This window comes from Pleurodeles waltl, chromosome 4_2 (genome assembly GCF_031143425.1).
Source record: "Pleurodeles waltl isolate 20211129_DDA chromosome 4_2, aPleWal1.hap1.20221129, whole genome shotgun sequence".
Lineage (NCBI taxonomy): Eukaryota > Metazoa > Chordata > Amphibia > Caudata > Salamandridae > Pleurodeles > Pleurodeles waltl.
In genome coordinates, this window is record NC_090443.1 from 36,750,615 (window position 1) to 36,767,348 (window position 16,734).

A 16,734-nucleotide genomic window follows, 5' to 3' on the forward strand; every position below is an offset into this window, starting at 1 on the left:
CGGTCGCCATAGCAATGAGTATGCCACCGGTGTCAAATAATCTTGTTATCTAGATTGCCTAGGGTTTAAAAGCGGATGTCAAGCTGGGCTCAGTTTACTTTCTTTGCCGACCGGGATGGACATGGCTGATCCCTTATGTTATGGGGTAAGCGGTTACTAATTGATTGCAATTTCACATGCTTCACGGACATTTCAGGCAGTATTATCGAGGACTAGGCATTTACATTTAAATATACCACAAATGCCTTTTCTTTGTAAATGTCATCCTGTGGAACGCTGTTTTGTAGTATGCCTATTAATTTCCTCTCCCATTGGGATTGTTTTGTAGTAATAACACAAATTAATAGCATATTAGTACATGTGTGGTGTTAGAATTTGTAAATATATGTTTTTGTCTAAGCACTTGTAGGTTTGTGGGGTTATGGTTTATGAGCTGTGGTTTTCTGTAAAATAGAAATAGCTATATTTATTCTTAAAAGCTTTGGTTATTATCTTTAGAGTGCAATTTCTCGTGTTTTAAAAAAAATTATATTATGGGCTCTTTTTGGTGGTCTTTCTTTGTGGTATTTTTGGCCATTTATGTAGGGCTATTTGTTTATGGAGTTTGTTAACCTCTTTTTAAATTCTCCATCTTTTGAAAACTTTGAAAATATTAAATTTATGAGTGGGTAGTCGATAATTTTGGTTGTTACTCGTTTCTCAATCCGTGGGATATTACATAGTGTTGTCATTCTTTTTAGTAATAATAGGTTGGACATTTAATTCCAATAATATGGAAAGACAATTTAAAGACCATGCAAATATAAAAGGTATGATGTATTTGATATAATATTTCTCTATATATAAAAAATTTATTATTTTTTCTTTTCAATATATTGTTAAAAATTACAGAATGATGGCGATATTATAAAAATCTTTATAACTATGTAGATTATATCCTTTTAAAAAAAAAATGTGTTTATATTTAGTTTTTTGTATTTTGTCTTTGTAAATATTAGTAATATGTGTCATGTGATATATTAATATATATGTCTTCATCGACTATACATGTGAATAACATTCCTGGTAGCATGTGTCCCTTGTCTCTTATGATTATGAGTTCTTTATGACCATAAGTATGTGTATTTGAGGTGATTTTCTGTATATATTTTTTGTATGTTTTTGTACATTTTCTTTTTGTTGTTAAATTATTTTTGTATTTATTGTGTCTTTTCTGTCCTGGTGTGATATATACATTCTTTTTGGGTTACATTTCAGCCCTGAAGAAGTCCTTTTGTGTAGGACGAAACACGTTGGCTGACTGCTCGTTTGTTCAAGAAAAAGCAATAATAAAAAAATGAAGATTTTTAAAAGACAACGTTGTGTTACTGGACTTTACTGACTTTGCGCAGTGGTGCACTATCCATATCTTTTTTTTTAACCATTTTTTTAATAACTTTTTTCTTAGATTACTGATAAGGAGACAGAGCTTCAACTTCCATTTTTTCTTACAAACCTGATAATGCACCCCCCAAAAAATAAATAAATAAATAAAACAAAGATACGAGCCATTAAAATAAGGTATTGAAATAGATGATACTTTGAAACAATGAGTTTGGTCTGGAATACAAGATATTAGACTGACTTTCTTTTTTTCCAATGGAGGATTGTAAGGGCCTGGGGTTACATGTATCAGACCCAAGAGCAATAGAAGGACCTGGGCTTTAAAATAATAGCTGATTTTATTATAAATAATACGTGAAAGACCTGGGGTCAGGTTATTTTACAAGTTAATGAAAGTGGGTGTAGTCTCTGCCCGTACAATGAATATCTTATTCTCCAGTCCTACAGAACTTTATGTAGCAGGTGTTAAAACCTCTTTTAAATGAAAATCCTTAGAAGTGGCAGCTGGCATACAATTTTTCAACAGGAGATGCAGGGCCAAGTGGTTCTGAATTGTTTACTTAAAACCCAAACAGTAACCGATCACAAAATGTCCCCTAAAAAAAAAGTAAGAGATTTCGCTTTTTGACTATAAACATTTTAAAGCTGCCAATTTTAAGAGAATGGAATTATTTGCCAGATGAATATTGTACTATATGCCTAAATTTCTACCTACAAACTTTCACAATGTCTCAAACCAATGTTTTAGATGCAAAAGGGCACTGGGGTCATATTTCTATGCCGTCCTGGTATTGGTGAAATTCTGGAGCAAATATTTAGATTTGTAAGCCAGCAGCTGGTGAAAAGGGTGGCACCAGTTCCATCAACACTGTTATTTGGACTTCCAGCTAATAATGGGACACTACTAAAAAGTAAGAAAAAGTTTATCTTCATATCAATCTCAATCGTGCGATCAATAATTTTGCAACACTGGAAATCAGTAAGATGTCCTTTGTTTAGCCTATGGCAGGCAAAAATGCAAAGCGTAAGGAAGTTGGAATTTCTATATGCCAGAAGAACTAATGAACTGAGGAAATATGACCAGCTTGGGCAAGTTTTTCCTAATGAACGAGGTTATGTGATTTTATGTAAAAATTGATAGATATGGGCACTTTATTTGTCAATTTAAATTTTATATGAATTCTCTGTAATTCTTTTGTCAATTTGTTAGAATGGGGTCTCTAGTTAGCAGTGGTTTGCACACTGTCCAAAAGTAGGGATCTTCACTCTAGTCAAGGTAAGAGAGTCACACAGCTAAAATAACCACTTCTCACCCCTTTTGTAGGTTGGCACGAGCAATCAAACTCATCACAGAGGCAATGTGTAAAGTATTTGTACACACAGTAACAGTGAAAACAACACAAAAGTACCCCACACCAGTTTAGATAAATAGCCAATATTTATCTGAGTAAAACAAGACCAAAATTACAAAAATATAACATACACAAGCAAAGATACTAGTTTTTAAAGCTTAAATCTCAGTAAAGCGCTTAGAAACACAATAGTTCCAACTGGGGCTATCGCAATGTCTTGACAGGGTCGTTCCCAACAGTCCAACGCCACTCGCAAGGAAGGGCAGGATGGTAACTGAGTTGCATGGACCCCAGGCACAGTACCCTTTTAAAACGATGAGGAAACAAAGAAGTTGTACGAGTCGGGAAGGTGAGGCATCGCTGGAGCAGGTGCAGTGTCGGTTCCATACTGCTACCAGGGAGGTAAGGCGTCTGTTCCTTACAGTTGCAGGTGAGGTGAATGCAGCATCTGTGGCAAGGCATCTTTTCCCTACGATCCAGGAGGGTCGATGAATCCAGCAAGTCAAGCCGTGAGGTGTCGACTTTGTGGTGTTGCGATCACACCACGGGCCACAGGTGCTGCGGAGTCGGGTGTCCCAGACATTGGGGACACATCACTCAGGGCTCAAGCTGTGGCTGAACTTCAGGAGGTGCGGCATCATTTGTTGCACTCAGTGAGGACTACGGCTCCAGTTCAGGCAGCGGCGCAGGGTTGTTCAGTGGTGCTGGTTCTGAAGCCACTCTGTAGTTGATGTACTTGGTTTCTTCTTGGTGACACCAGAACTATCTCCTAATTGTCCAGACACTGGATTTGGCACTACTTGGCAAGTCAGGATTCTCAGCAAGAGAACCCAGGTACTGGCAGATGAAGTCTTTAAAGTCCCTAAGACTTCTAACAAGAGGCAAGCTCAGTCCAAGCCCTTGAAGAACCTTTGGAAGCAGGGTGAAGAAAGCAAAGTCCAGTTCTTTCACTCCCAGGACAGAAGCATCAAGCAGCAGGCCAGCAGAGCTAAGGAGCAAGCACAGTGGCAGTCCCTCCTACAGCATCTAGTTCTTCTTCCTGGCAGAACGTCCTCAGTTCAGAAGGATTCTTAAGTTGTTGACTTAGAGGTCCACTACTTATACTAATTTCTGCCTTTAAATGAGGAAAACTTCAAAGGAAAGTCTTTGTAGTGAATAAGACCCTGCCTTTCTTGTCCTGGTCTGAGTCACACACCAAGGGGTTGGAGACTGCTTTGTGCAAGGACAGGCACAACCTTATTCAGGTGCAAGGGTCAGCTCCTCCCACCATTCAAGCCCAGGAAGACCCATACGGATATGCAGGGCACACCTCAGCCCCCTTTGTGTGACTGTGAATTCACTCTAGACAAACAGCCTAAATGTCACCCTGATCCAGATGTGTATTCCACAGCCAGGCAGGGGCACAGAATGGTTAAGCAAGAAAATGCCCACTTTCTAAAAGTGGCATTTTCAAATTTACAATTTAAAAAATAACTTCACCAAAATAACCAAACTCCTTGTGGCCATCTGCTCCCAAAGGGGAATTACACTTAAAAGATATGTTAAGGCAATTCCTATGCTAACCTATGGGCGAGATAGTCCCTGCAATAGTGAAAAACAAATTTAGCAGATATGTTTACATGGCTACTCATGTGGGTAGCACAATCACTGCTGCACGGCCACTAGTAGCATTTGATTTACAGGCCCTAGGCACACATACTGCATGTTACTAGGGACATACTAGTAAATCAAATATGCCAATCATGGATAAACCAATCACCAATACCATTTAGACCAAGAGCACTACCACTTCTCACCACTGCTAAAGTGAAAAAGTGCCCAGAGTCCTACAACGGTATTCAGCACAGAATCAAACAGGAGGTCAGAAGCCAAAAAAAAGATAGATGAAATCCTGCAGAAAGGGCCAATCCCTACACAATTGAATATGCTTTTTCATAAGCCTTATTTATATTTGCAACATTTTTATAAGTACATATTTATGTTATGAGTAACACAAGTGGAATCAAGAGTTTTGTGAAAACCTTTCTGTGTATGATTGATACTACTGAATAAAAATAAATTACAAAAAAAGCTTCTACTGGAGGCTTTCATCATAGTGTTTGGAAGATATTTTGACTTTTTCTGGTCGGTTTTCAGGTGGCATGGTACAGCGTAGAGATTATGTGCTTTATTTAGCACTTGATCATATTCGTCTGGCTAGCTATTGTGACTGTGTTTGGTTTGTTTGAATTTTAGGCTACACTGTGTGCTCGTGTATGGTGCTGTGTGTTGTCCTTGTACAGAAGTGTGTGTTGCTTGTGGAAGATGCAGAAGGTGTGAAAGTTTCTTGTGCTGTATTGTTTAGTACTCTCATACAGATGTCTGGGGAAATTGTGAATGAGAATAGTTGTGATTGCAGGTTTGTACTGAAGTCTGGTCAAGGTAGTTTCGAGTTATGGTAATGTATAGTTACACTTTCTGTTTGCATTTTGTTTTGTATGTGCAGACTGGGGTATGAGGTGAAACCCTTGTTGAAGGAAACTGGTGGGTTTTGTGCCCGGGCTTACGCCTGACTGGGTATTCGTGACTCCATGTCCTATGTACATAAATATTTGGAGGTGTCACTGTGAGTGTGCAGACGTGGTGGTAGGGCCTCATGTCCACGGAGGTCACAAGACTTTCACGTCTTAGGCCACTGTCCAACAGTTGTCACAACCTAGTTGTTGTCATGTTCCTTTCTTTGACAAGAGGTATGGGGAGTCTCACGTCTTGCCAAGTTTCTGTGACTCCTATTTGTTGCCTATGTGCCTCTGCATGGGCACTGGAGAGTTTCACAGGTTGTTGTTGCATGAATACGTAAGTTATACATGTTGGAGGTTGAGTAATTGTGAATGCTTGCCCCTTTATTTTACATGCAAGGAAATTATTTGTTGTTGTTTGCAGGAGGGGAAGGGGTGCATTATCCTGTGTGTTCCCACTCCGTGTATGTCTGAGCTGGTGTCTGGAATGCAGAAAGTGACATGCGGAGTAAGTGATGTGATAGAAAGTTGGTTTGTGGTCTGCAGAAGAAGCCATGAGATAGGGACAGCTGTAGGAAGAATAAAGACCTCACAGGACCTACTCGCTATTGCTGTAAACTGAAGGCATAATATGAAATAAAGAACGTACCTCCAACCTGAGTGGCTAGAGACTCTAGTATGAAGGCCCTACCCTCTAACCTCAACATTGATTTAAGTTACAAGAAACATTCACACTACCTGTAGGTGATCATCAAACCTTCATCTTTGAACTCAACCTTCACATCAAATTCCCTCTTCACCAGCCTCCAATACAAACACGCAGAAAGGACTATGGGAGAAACTGATCTTGAGAGTACTTTGAGTGCCACTATCTGGTAAATGACCAATGGATGACACAGTGGCTCGCACACAACTTCAACAAAAGCAGTTCCTATTAAAGTCTCAGAAACTTGCATTGCCAGAAGGTGGGCTGGGACAACTCAGTTGTAGAAATCACAAAAAGAGAAATAATTATACATTGGAGAAAAACACACAGCACTGACATAAAAAAAAAAAAAAAAAGAAACATTACACAATATAAAAAGCAACAATCAAGTAAGACAAGTGATGACACTTCTCATGTTTTTTACTGTGACCGTCCATGCCAAACTAAAGAACACTTCAAATTCATGACCTTTGAAGCAAGGATTGGAAATTAAACTGTGCACATTACTTGGAAGAGCTCTTCAATTTGCTGATTGATTATTTTATTGAAAAAGCAAGCAGCCTAAAAGTCCCAGTCCATGAAGAAAAATCTGTGAGAACTTGTTCACTCATATTTCAAGCACCAAAACCACTCAAGCAAAACTCTGTATGTCTGAAATACTCTCCATAAAAGACCAGTGAACTAAGCAAGTCATGATCCTCAGACTTCCAACTGACGCATGACCCTAAACACATTCAAAAACCTTCTCTTTTCATCATCTGCTCTTATCCCCACCAGAGTAATCACTGACTCTTCCCTATTAATATGCGAGTTCCCCAGCAAACTTAGAACTTCATTCATTAAACCACGGCATAAGAAGCAAGGGCTTGATGAATAGGACTCTGGAAACTATAAGCAAATATCGGATGGAGCATTCGTCGGGAAACTCATTAATAAAGCAAGCTTTCATACAAATTTCTGATTTCCTCAAAGAAAACAATCTCCTCTGATTGACTGGTTTCCTGTCTGGAAAAGGAACCAAATTGGTGCCAATTGCAATGTTTGATGACCTGAAGAATATAGATTTCAACTGAGTGGTTGCCCTCATCCTCTTCACCTCATCAGCCTGCTTCAAATGCTGAGCATCAGTGATGGACGGAATGCTGAACATTGTCAAACACTCACCCCCAGTCACAGATCTGGGTTTAATCCATCGTTCTTTTGCTCACCATGCCACCCCAGTTTGGACCCAGCCATATGCAAATCAGTCTTGACCCTGTTCCTCATGGGAACAGTCCAGCCCGAACTGCCAAGCCAGGTCCTCACTGGACCGGAAACAAGCATCCTGGGACCGGTTTCGGGGTTTCACCCCTCATCAGCCAGGCTAGCTTGAATCCAGTGGCATGGGAAGCACAGGACCCACGTCTGGGCATACCCTTCCCACTTAGGGCGACAAAGCAAAAACAACAAGTGATGGACGGAATGCTGAACATTGTCAAACACTCACCCCCAGTCACAGATCTGGGTTTAATCCATCGTTCTTTTGCTCACCATGCCACCCCAGTTTGGACCCAGCCCTATGGAAATCAGTCTTCACCCTGTTCCTCATGGGAACAGTCCAGCCCGAACTGCCAAGCCAGGTCCTCACTGGACCAGAAACAAGCATCCTGGGACCGGTTTCGGGGTTTCACCCCTCATCAGCCAGGCTAGCTTGAATACAGTGGCATGGGAAGCAGGGGACCCACGTCTGGGCATACCCTTCCCACTTAGGGCGACAAAGCAAAAACAACAAGTGATGGACGGAATGCTGAACATTGTCAAACACTCACCCCCAGTCACAGATCTGGGCAGATCTGGGTTTAATCCATCGTTCTTTTGGGCCCGAACTGCCAAGCCAGGTCCTCACTGGACCGGAAACAAGCATCCTGGGACCGGTTTCATCAGCCAGGCTAGCTTGAATCCAGTGGCTCTGAATCCAGTGGCATGGGAAGCACGGGACCCACGTCTGGGCATACCCTTCCCACTTAGGGCGACAAAGCAAAAACAACAAGTGATGGACGGAATGCTGAACATTGTCAAACACTCACCCCCAGTCACAGATCTGGGTTTAATCCATCGTTCTTTTGCTCACCATGCCACCCCAGTTTGGACCTAGCCATATGCAAATCAGTCTTGACCCTGTTCCTCATGGGAACAGTCCAGCCCGAACTGCCAAGCCAGGTCCTCACTGGACCGGAAACAAGCATCCTGGGACCGGTTTCGGGGTTTCACCCCTCATCAGCCAGGCTAGCTTGAATCCAGTGGCATGGGAAGCACGGGACCCACGTCTGGGCATACCCTTCCCACTTAGGGCGACAAAGCAAAAACAACAAGTGATGGACGGAATGCTGAACATTGTCAAACACTCACCCCCAGTCACAGATCTGGGTTTAATCCATCGTTCTTTTGCTCACCATGCCACCCCAGTTTGGACCCAGCCATATGCAAATCAGTCTTGATCCTGTTCCTCATGGGAATAGTCCAGCCCGAACTGCCAAGCCAGGTCCTCACTAAAACGGTTTACGACATACCATGGAGAAAGAGACAAAATCACTATGCTTATGTTACTCTGCACACTAGTTTACTAACTGTGTAAGTGATCCCAAAAGCTCAATCATAGCTCCTTTATGTAATGTTAATTATGTAATGTTTCCCTATCTTTACTGACATAACACACAGACACTCAAGTTTAATTGCTAGAAGCATACTGGCAACGCTCAGCTCATACTAAAGCTGGAAAAACCATCAGACCTGGACACCTCTGAATTTTCAGAGCATCTTCCTCACTTAAAGTGTCTCTGGTTGTCAGAGTAAAAGTGCTGTCTTGCTTCGAGTATGCCAGTGGCTTTACACTGGGCTCCCAAAACACCGAAACAGAAAATTACCAAGAATACCACAACAATACAAAAGCTAAACTTAAGCAGGCACAATCACATTACCTATGTCCTCAAGGCTACACACCGAAACTCAGTGGCTAGAGAAATCTCAAAGCACTCTGCACGGTCCACCCGAAAATCAAATGACAATGGCTTGTTCTTTTTTCGATCAAAGCTCAGGCTTTAATGCCGAGAGTGGACTCTCAGATCCAGTGCAGCACCACTCCTGATAATCTCTCCAAATACCTCTAATTTATTTAGCAAGTATTGGCAAAGCCAATAGGTCTCACTTACACAAGAGCTATTGGCTTTGGGCATGTGTTTTGCCATGTTGTACACCAGTGTGGCTGTTGTTCAGCATGGCTAAAAGTAAGTGACGTGGAGAGGGGGGAGAAGAGTGTCAGAGTGGATTTGTTGGAATGTCGTAGAATGGGTGGGGGGGGGGGTACAGTACCATGCACTTGAGTAGAGGGGAGTAGAGTTCAGTGGTTCAATGGCAGAAAGGGTCAGAGTCGAGTGGGTTGGAGTGGATTGACATAGCGGTGAGGATTACATTGGGGTAGAGTGCGGTGGATTGATGGGGTGGACTGGTGTGGGGTGGATTGAAATAGAGTGATGTGGATGAGATTGGATTAGGGTAGATTCAAGTAGGGTAGATTAGATTGGACTAGGCGGTTTGGATAGGAGTATAGAGCTGGATTGGATTGACATGGACTGGAGTGGATTGGATTCAAAGGACTGGAGTGGCTTGGAGTGGGGTGAACTGGAGTGGAGTAGGGTGGAAGGAAATGGGGTGGGGTGGATTCAATTGGGGTACAGTGTGGTGGATTCAGGTAGTGGGGATTGGAGTGGGGTGTGGTGGACCAGAGTGGGGTGGATGGGATGAAGGGTATCTGAGTGGGGTGGATCATACTGGATGGGGTGGACCGGATTAGGATGGATTGATCAGATTGAGTGGATCTGAGTGGGGTGCGGTGGACTGGCGTGGGGTGGATGGCAGTGGGTGGATCAGATTGAGTGGAGTGGACCACAGTGGGGTTGACCAGTGTGGTGGACCGGATTAGAAGGATCTGAGTGTAGTGGATTGGATTGAGTGGATCGGATTAAGTAGATCAGATTGAGTGGATCTGAGTAGGGTGGATTGGATTGAATGGGGAGCATGGATTGGAGGGGGTGGATCGGATTAAGCAGATCAGATTGAGTGGATCTAAGTGGGGTGCGTTGGATTAGAGTGGTATGAACCCGAGTGAGGTGGGGTGGATCACATTTGGTGGGGTGGATCTGAGTGTAGTGGATCAGATTTAATGGGGTGCGGTGGATCTGAGTGGGGTGGATCGTATTGAGTGGATCGGTTTAAGTGGAACAGATTAAGGGATCTGAGTGGGGTGCAGTGGATTGGAGTGGGGTGAACCAGAGTGGGGTGGGTGGACTGTGTGAATTGGATTGAGTGGAGTGGATCAGACTAAATTGGGGTGGATCAGAGTGGGGTGAATCAGATTGAGGTGAACTGAGTGGGGTGGATTTGACTGAGTGGATCGGAGTGGGGTGAATCGGACTGGGTGGGGTGGATTAATGTGGAGTGGATTGGATTAAAGTGGATAGTATTGGAGTGGGATGGATTGGGGTGGTGGGGATGGACTGGAGTGGGAATGAGCAGAAGTGGTCTTTATTCGGGTGGATTGGAGTGGGTGTGATGGATTGGAGCAGATTAGGTGAGATGGGGTGGATTGTACTTGACTGGATTGGGCTGAGGTGGATTGGATTGGTGTGGGGTGGGGTGGAGTGGATTGGGTGAGGTGGATTAGAGCAGATTGTTTTGGATTGGAGTGGGTTGTTTGGGTCTGGGATGGGGCAGGTTGGAGTGGAGCAGACTGTTTGGATTAAAGCAGGTCAAATTGTTTTGAACAGCAGAGGGACAGACTTTTTTAACTGCTCTGGGGCAGACTGTTTGGTCTGCTCTGGGGCAAAACTGTTTTGGACTGCACTGGGGCAAATTGTTTTGGGGCAGATTGCTTTGTATTGGAGTGCAGCAGATTGCAAGGGGCAAAATGTTTTGGACTGCAGTAGGGAAAATAAATGGATTGGGGCAGATTGCTTTGTATTGGAGTGCAGCAGATTGCAAGGGGCAGAATGTTTTGGACTGCAGTGGTAAGGACTGCAGTGGGGAAAATAAATGGATGGGGCAGATTGTTTTGGATTGGCGTGGGGCAAATTGTTTTGGACAGGAGTGGAGCAGATTATTTTTCAAAGTGGGACAGATTGTTTTGGATTGGGGTGTACTGCACAATTACGTGTTAAAGCATCATTTCAGAAATTACTAAATATAGTCCTCTTTTGAGAACAGCGCCCACGCGCAAAAACAAAAGAAAACAGGAGTGTAAAATGAGAAAAGGCTTGGCAAAATAAATAAAAAAGTTAGCTAGAAAAAAAATACAACTTTTGCAGTTTTTTTTGTCTTGCTGGGCACGTTTTTGCCAGTCACACGTCTCCAGTTTTGCAGGGCCCTAGAAGTTAAAAAGTACAAAATAATACCTCAATCACATTGGGCGCAGCGGACTGGCACTGATTAAGTTGAATCAATCAGTACTTGGTCCCTTTTCACACATATGAACGGAAATTATGCCAGGCCTTGCAGTGATGAATTACAAGGCTGTAAAGAAGAGTGCCACACAAGACCAGAAAATGGTGAGCGAAGGGAAGGGTCCAAGCCCTTTACTGCACAAAACAGTCTCTTGCAAGGGAGATGCATGAGCTAGCGCATGCACTGGCAGGCTCAACACTAAAATAGAACACAGTTAATTGGGCAATTCTTTATCTGTAGTGACTTTCAAGATCTGGAACATGCAAACAAAGAAAATAAGGATGACCAGCAATTACAATAGGTTAAAGGACCTAAAAATCTGGTTATTTCCTGAAGCATAACACCAAGAGAGAGACAATCAGAAGTAGCACCAGGTGATATATACAACCTACTAATTTCTCACATTCCTTGTAGTGACACGATTCCACTATGCATGATTATCCACAGAGGTGCTCTATGCGCTATGATTACACAACATCTCAAACTCATGCACCTCACCCAGCACAGTTCCTACAGCTCTAACTAGAACCAACACCCTTTCAACCTTGCATTTTGAAGGGCACCTAAGAACCTTTTGCAGACTGGGACCAGAGCTCTTTAGTTTCACAATATCACATTTAAGTAGCCCAGGAATTTTCTTTAGACTTGGTGGTTTGTACTCATGTTTTCATACTAGGTTAACGAGTACTAAAAATCCAAGCAAACAGTGAAAAAACATGGACTTGATTAGCCTCTCATGCATGGAACTAGGTAACTTGGGAACTCTGCATTGTGTTTTACAAGCTCATAGAGTACGAAGCACTATAACTATAATACAGAGTGGCTCAGTAACAGTTCAAAAAGCAGACACGCAAACAGACCCAATTATTCAAGGGGAAAGCTCCCAATTTGTAAAGCCAAAAATTGCCTTATTTTAAGTGTTTCAACAAAAGCCAATGGGGTCAATATAGCCCGACGGTGTTTTTTCCCCAAAAATGTCCCACTACCCAGTTTGATAAAGTTTGCATGTTTGAAAAAGTGATTTGAGCCTTAGAAGGGGTAAAGGAGTACTATATCAATAACATATTAATAACAGTCTTTAAAAATCTACCACCTACGTATGTGCCAATGCTAAAAGTTAAGGCAGTGAGATTGTTTTAAGGCATAGCTCTTTGATTGCAGCTTTCTCTTTTGCAAGGGCTTCTCACTTGAATGCACTCCTCCAAAACTCTCTTAACTGTTTCAAAACGTTGGCTTGATGTATACACCTAGATCTTGTACACTAACTCACTCACCTGCCCCCGCCTTCGGAACGTGACATGGCTGCTCTTGGGTGGGGGAGAGAGGGGAGGGGGGTCTTCGCCCAGCAATCAAATGAGGGCTGGGGAGGGAGTGTTCAGGGCTCCCTCGTGCACCGATTGGGGAGGCTGGTGATTCCCAGGTAGAGACCACGGCGCGTGGTGGGGGGAGTGATTCGTTAAACAGACCACAGGGTGTTGTGAGCTCAATGCCGGTAAGGGGGCGGCAAGGAGCTTCTCGGGCTCAGCTTTCCCAGCATGGGTCCGTTCCGGATCCCTCCGCCACATCCACGCCCCGTAGTGCAGTCACTCCACCACCCGCAGATTCCTCCGCCGGCGGGGTGGAGGAGGGCGGAGCAGCCGGTGACGTCAATAGTGCGTTCCATGGACGTCAGTGGAATCCCTGAGAGCATCAATGGGCTAAAAATAGCAGCTGAGGCGGCGGGGCCTGGAATAGAGTATGTGTGTGACTGAGACTGTCCCCCCTCCCGGGGCCCTCCTCGGAGAAATACTACACGCACTCACGCCAGATTCATCCGCGCAGAAGAATGGGGACCGGAATGGATTACCCTGTACTCCCCCCACCCCCCTCCCCACCCTTCAAGAATCCAGCCACCGAGGTAAACACGCGGAGAGGAAGGCCATGAAAAGATGGATTGCGACCTTGTGGGATGCTTCTCCGGAAGCACTGAACGCACACTACCTGGCCTGCACAACACTCGAGCTGTTGCCCGTGACCCTTAACTCAAAGCCCCCTGTTCCACCGTAGAGCGCATGTACTGCTGCCTGGGGAATAAAGTTCAAAACAAACGTGCATGGCCATCGTTTACCTGTACCGCTGTAATGCTTATGTAAATAATAGTTTCCTCGAACTACAATGAGAAAATAAATTTATTGCAGCACATTTCTAAATGTAAATAATGCACACCCACTGAACACAAACTATGATCTACAGAATCGTAGCACATTAGCAAATGTAAACATAACACCTCACAAACACACACGAGTGAGAACCCTGCAGTGGCGGCCCCTTCGCAATGGCGAAGGAGTGTCGCCCCCCCCTTGCTAAGCCAGCAGCATGTGCAGGGTGGGGTGGACTAGGCCAAGGGAGTGTACTTCAGTGTGCATGTGTATTTGGCCAGTCTTCTTGGCCAGGCAACTCTACATGCACACTTAAGTTTCTACAACCTGGCTGTGTGACAGGCGGTTTGGAGACACTGCACAGACTCCCATGCAGTGTCCAAGCAGCAGACCAAGCCGCTCAGACCAATCCTAGCGCTGCTCTCATGCTAGGTTTAGCAGACAGCACCGCCAGGATTGCATCAGGTGCCTGTGCTGGTGGCCTTGGGACTGCTGGGTCACCAACCCTATTGAGAGGGAACAGGAGCAAGGCAGCCTGCGTTGGAAAGGTACATTTTAAAAATATATATATATTTTTGTTTTTTTAAAATTTCATTTCGCCCGCCCCTCCCCTTGAGATTTGCGGCTGCTGCACATATGCCAAATACAACTGCTCAATACAAACACTGACGTCCAGAGTGCAACAAGTACTCAAATGTAAACATAAGACACCACTAAATACATATAATTACAATATGCAACTATTTTCAAATACTAACATTACACCCCTACTTGCACAAAATCCGCCTTTTCTACGTGGACACGTTTGATGAACCCTATTTTTGATGCTAGCTTTGGAACTCTGTGAACTTTACCCCTGCTAATCAGTAGTAAAGTGGCTGCTCTCCCCATTTAATCAGTAAAGTGCCCGCACTCCCCATGTAAACATGATTGAATTGGTCTATTCCTAATTGTTTTATTTATCATGACTATAAGTCCCTACTATATGGGGTAAAAATGCACCCAGGGCCTGGAAGCTAAATGTCACATGTGGAAGGCAGCACTTCTTGTGTCATTGACTCCTGCAACAAGGAAAACTGGCTTTCCTTACAACTAGTCAGGCTACCATTGTAGCCTGACTAGTTGTACTGCAGTTTAAATCTGCAGTACAATCTGTTAAAGTAACCCACTTTGACAGCTAAAAAAAGCCTTCCTTTCTTAATATTAATAAGACTCCACATGCAGGCCTTGTAGCGAACATTCTAGGTTGCATGATATTTAAAAGTGAGACGTGTAAAAAATCAATATAACAGCGTCCCTACACTGACTTGGCCCAAAAAAGCTATTTTCACTGTGCAAGCTGGAGGAAATCTGCCTTTTCTGCATGGTCACCCTATATCTTTCACCTTTTACAGGGCCCTATATTTTGATGGTTTTACAATTCTGTGCACTTTGTCCCTTCTAACCTGTAGTAAAATGCCTGTGCTCCTCCTTTAAGCCTGGTCAAACTGGCATATTCCTAACAGGTATATTCAAGTTACATATAAGTTCCTAGTATATGGTACAAAATGTCCCCAGGGCCTGTATGTTAAATGTTACTAGTGGACTGCAGCACCTATTGTGCCATCCAGTATAGTGACAGTGTAGTAGTAGTAAGATTTGTTTATCAGTTAATAAAAAACACAAACTCCAGGAGGAAAAAGAAACCAAACTAGCTATTTACAATACAGTGCAGATTATCAGTATTAAAAACATTCACTACAGGATAAAATGTGCAACATTACGCAAAGTATTCAAACAAGCCGATCTTAAATTTTAAGATGAACACCAAAATGTTAAACAGCTATCCAGGCTAGCGAGGCTTGACGATATTAAAAGGCCTGGCGTGGAGGCAGGTGATCAGGGCCCCACATGATCCGCTATAGTTCATGTACAATTCAGTGCTGATTATCAATATAGGTGCATTCACTAACATGCACAATGTGCAAAATTAAGCAAAAGGTGCAAATGAACTACTCTTAATTCTGAAGATGAATATCAGGGTACTAGATGACTAGCCAAGCTATCACAAATGAAGATATCAAGGCGCTGTCCAAACTGGTTTACATTGTTCAGACTTATGCAAATTTGGCAAAGGAGCTGATATGTAGCCTTAAAACCATATATATCATAATACGACAGGTCATAGTATCATAGATTTAAAAAAGCGGTCCAGGCTGGGTGCTAGCTAGCTTGCTATATCCAGACTTACGCAAAAGGTTTTGTCAGGGGCCTTCTTCGTTGTTCATCTGTATCACCTGATAAGTGATTTAAAGATTTCAAGAAACTGGGACAAGCCTGATGTTCAGATTTATATTCCTTGGGTCAAATAACTCAATTAGGGCTGGTCTACAGGATTTGATCCCAAATGCCCTGAATTCTTTTTTCAGTATGCTTCTTCTCTGTGAGTCCAAGGCTTGACATATACAAATAACATGCAGCAGCGTCTCGTCAACCAGATGGCATTAGCGGCATTTCAGGTCTCCTCTTAGGATATCTTCCTTCCACTTTGGTTGAAAGTCAATAGATGGGCTATCACCAGATCTTAGCTTCAGTAATCTCTGCTTTATCTTCAGGGAGTAGGATGCGTCCAGGATCAGTGACTCTTTATAGGTTTTATAAGATTTTAGAACCAGCCACCCTAGAGATCGCTTAGACACTTTCTCCTTATCTCCTGTCCGACTTTGTAGTTTGATGGATGTGTTTACTGCTTTCCTGAATGCTGGACCAGATATGTTAAGGTCCCACTGATCACCCAACTCAAGCATCTCTATACTTTTTTCCAGATATTTTTTATAATCACATTGCTTCTTTCAAGACTGATTTCCATCCATACTAGGTTTGCCAGTGTTCCTTCGGTGCATTGCCATAGCTTATGACAGCATTTTATAAATGCCGCAGACCTAGCAAGTGGCTGCCTTACAAGCGAGAATTGCAGTCTGATTTGCGCAGGCAATGCCGGCCTAGGTAGGCGAAAAGCTTGCTTGTATGATCTTACCATCAGTTTGACCAGAAGGTCAGTCTCTGCACCAATCATAATTTTGTGTGCCATACGAAAGGATGGGTAATAGCTTAGCCTTCATAACTGATGCAGGCGGTTTGAGATTATGCCCCTGAATAGTCCCTGCTAGTGTTATGGAGGCATGATTGAGGACCTGAGCTTT

The 16,734-nt window shown here is 43.3% G+C and overlaps 1 protein-coding gene across 1 annotated transcript in view; it reads right to left on the reverse strand.

Annotated features, from left to right (window-relative positions):
- NR4A1 (nuclear receptor subfamily 4 group A member 1) overlaps window positions 1-12,983 on the reverse strand; it is an 88,950-nt gene extending 75,967 nt beyond the window's left edge. Inside the window, exon 1 of the mRNA XM_069230528.1 lies at window positions 12,689-12,983. The gene's annotated coding sequence lies outside the window, so the exon portion shown is untranslated. The remainder of the gene's footprint in view (window positions 1-12,688) is intronic.
- Window positions 12,984-16,734: the final 3,751 nt, after the last annotated feature.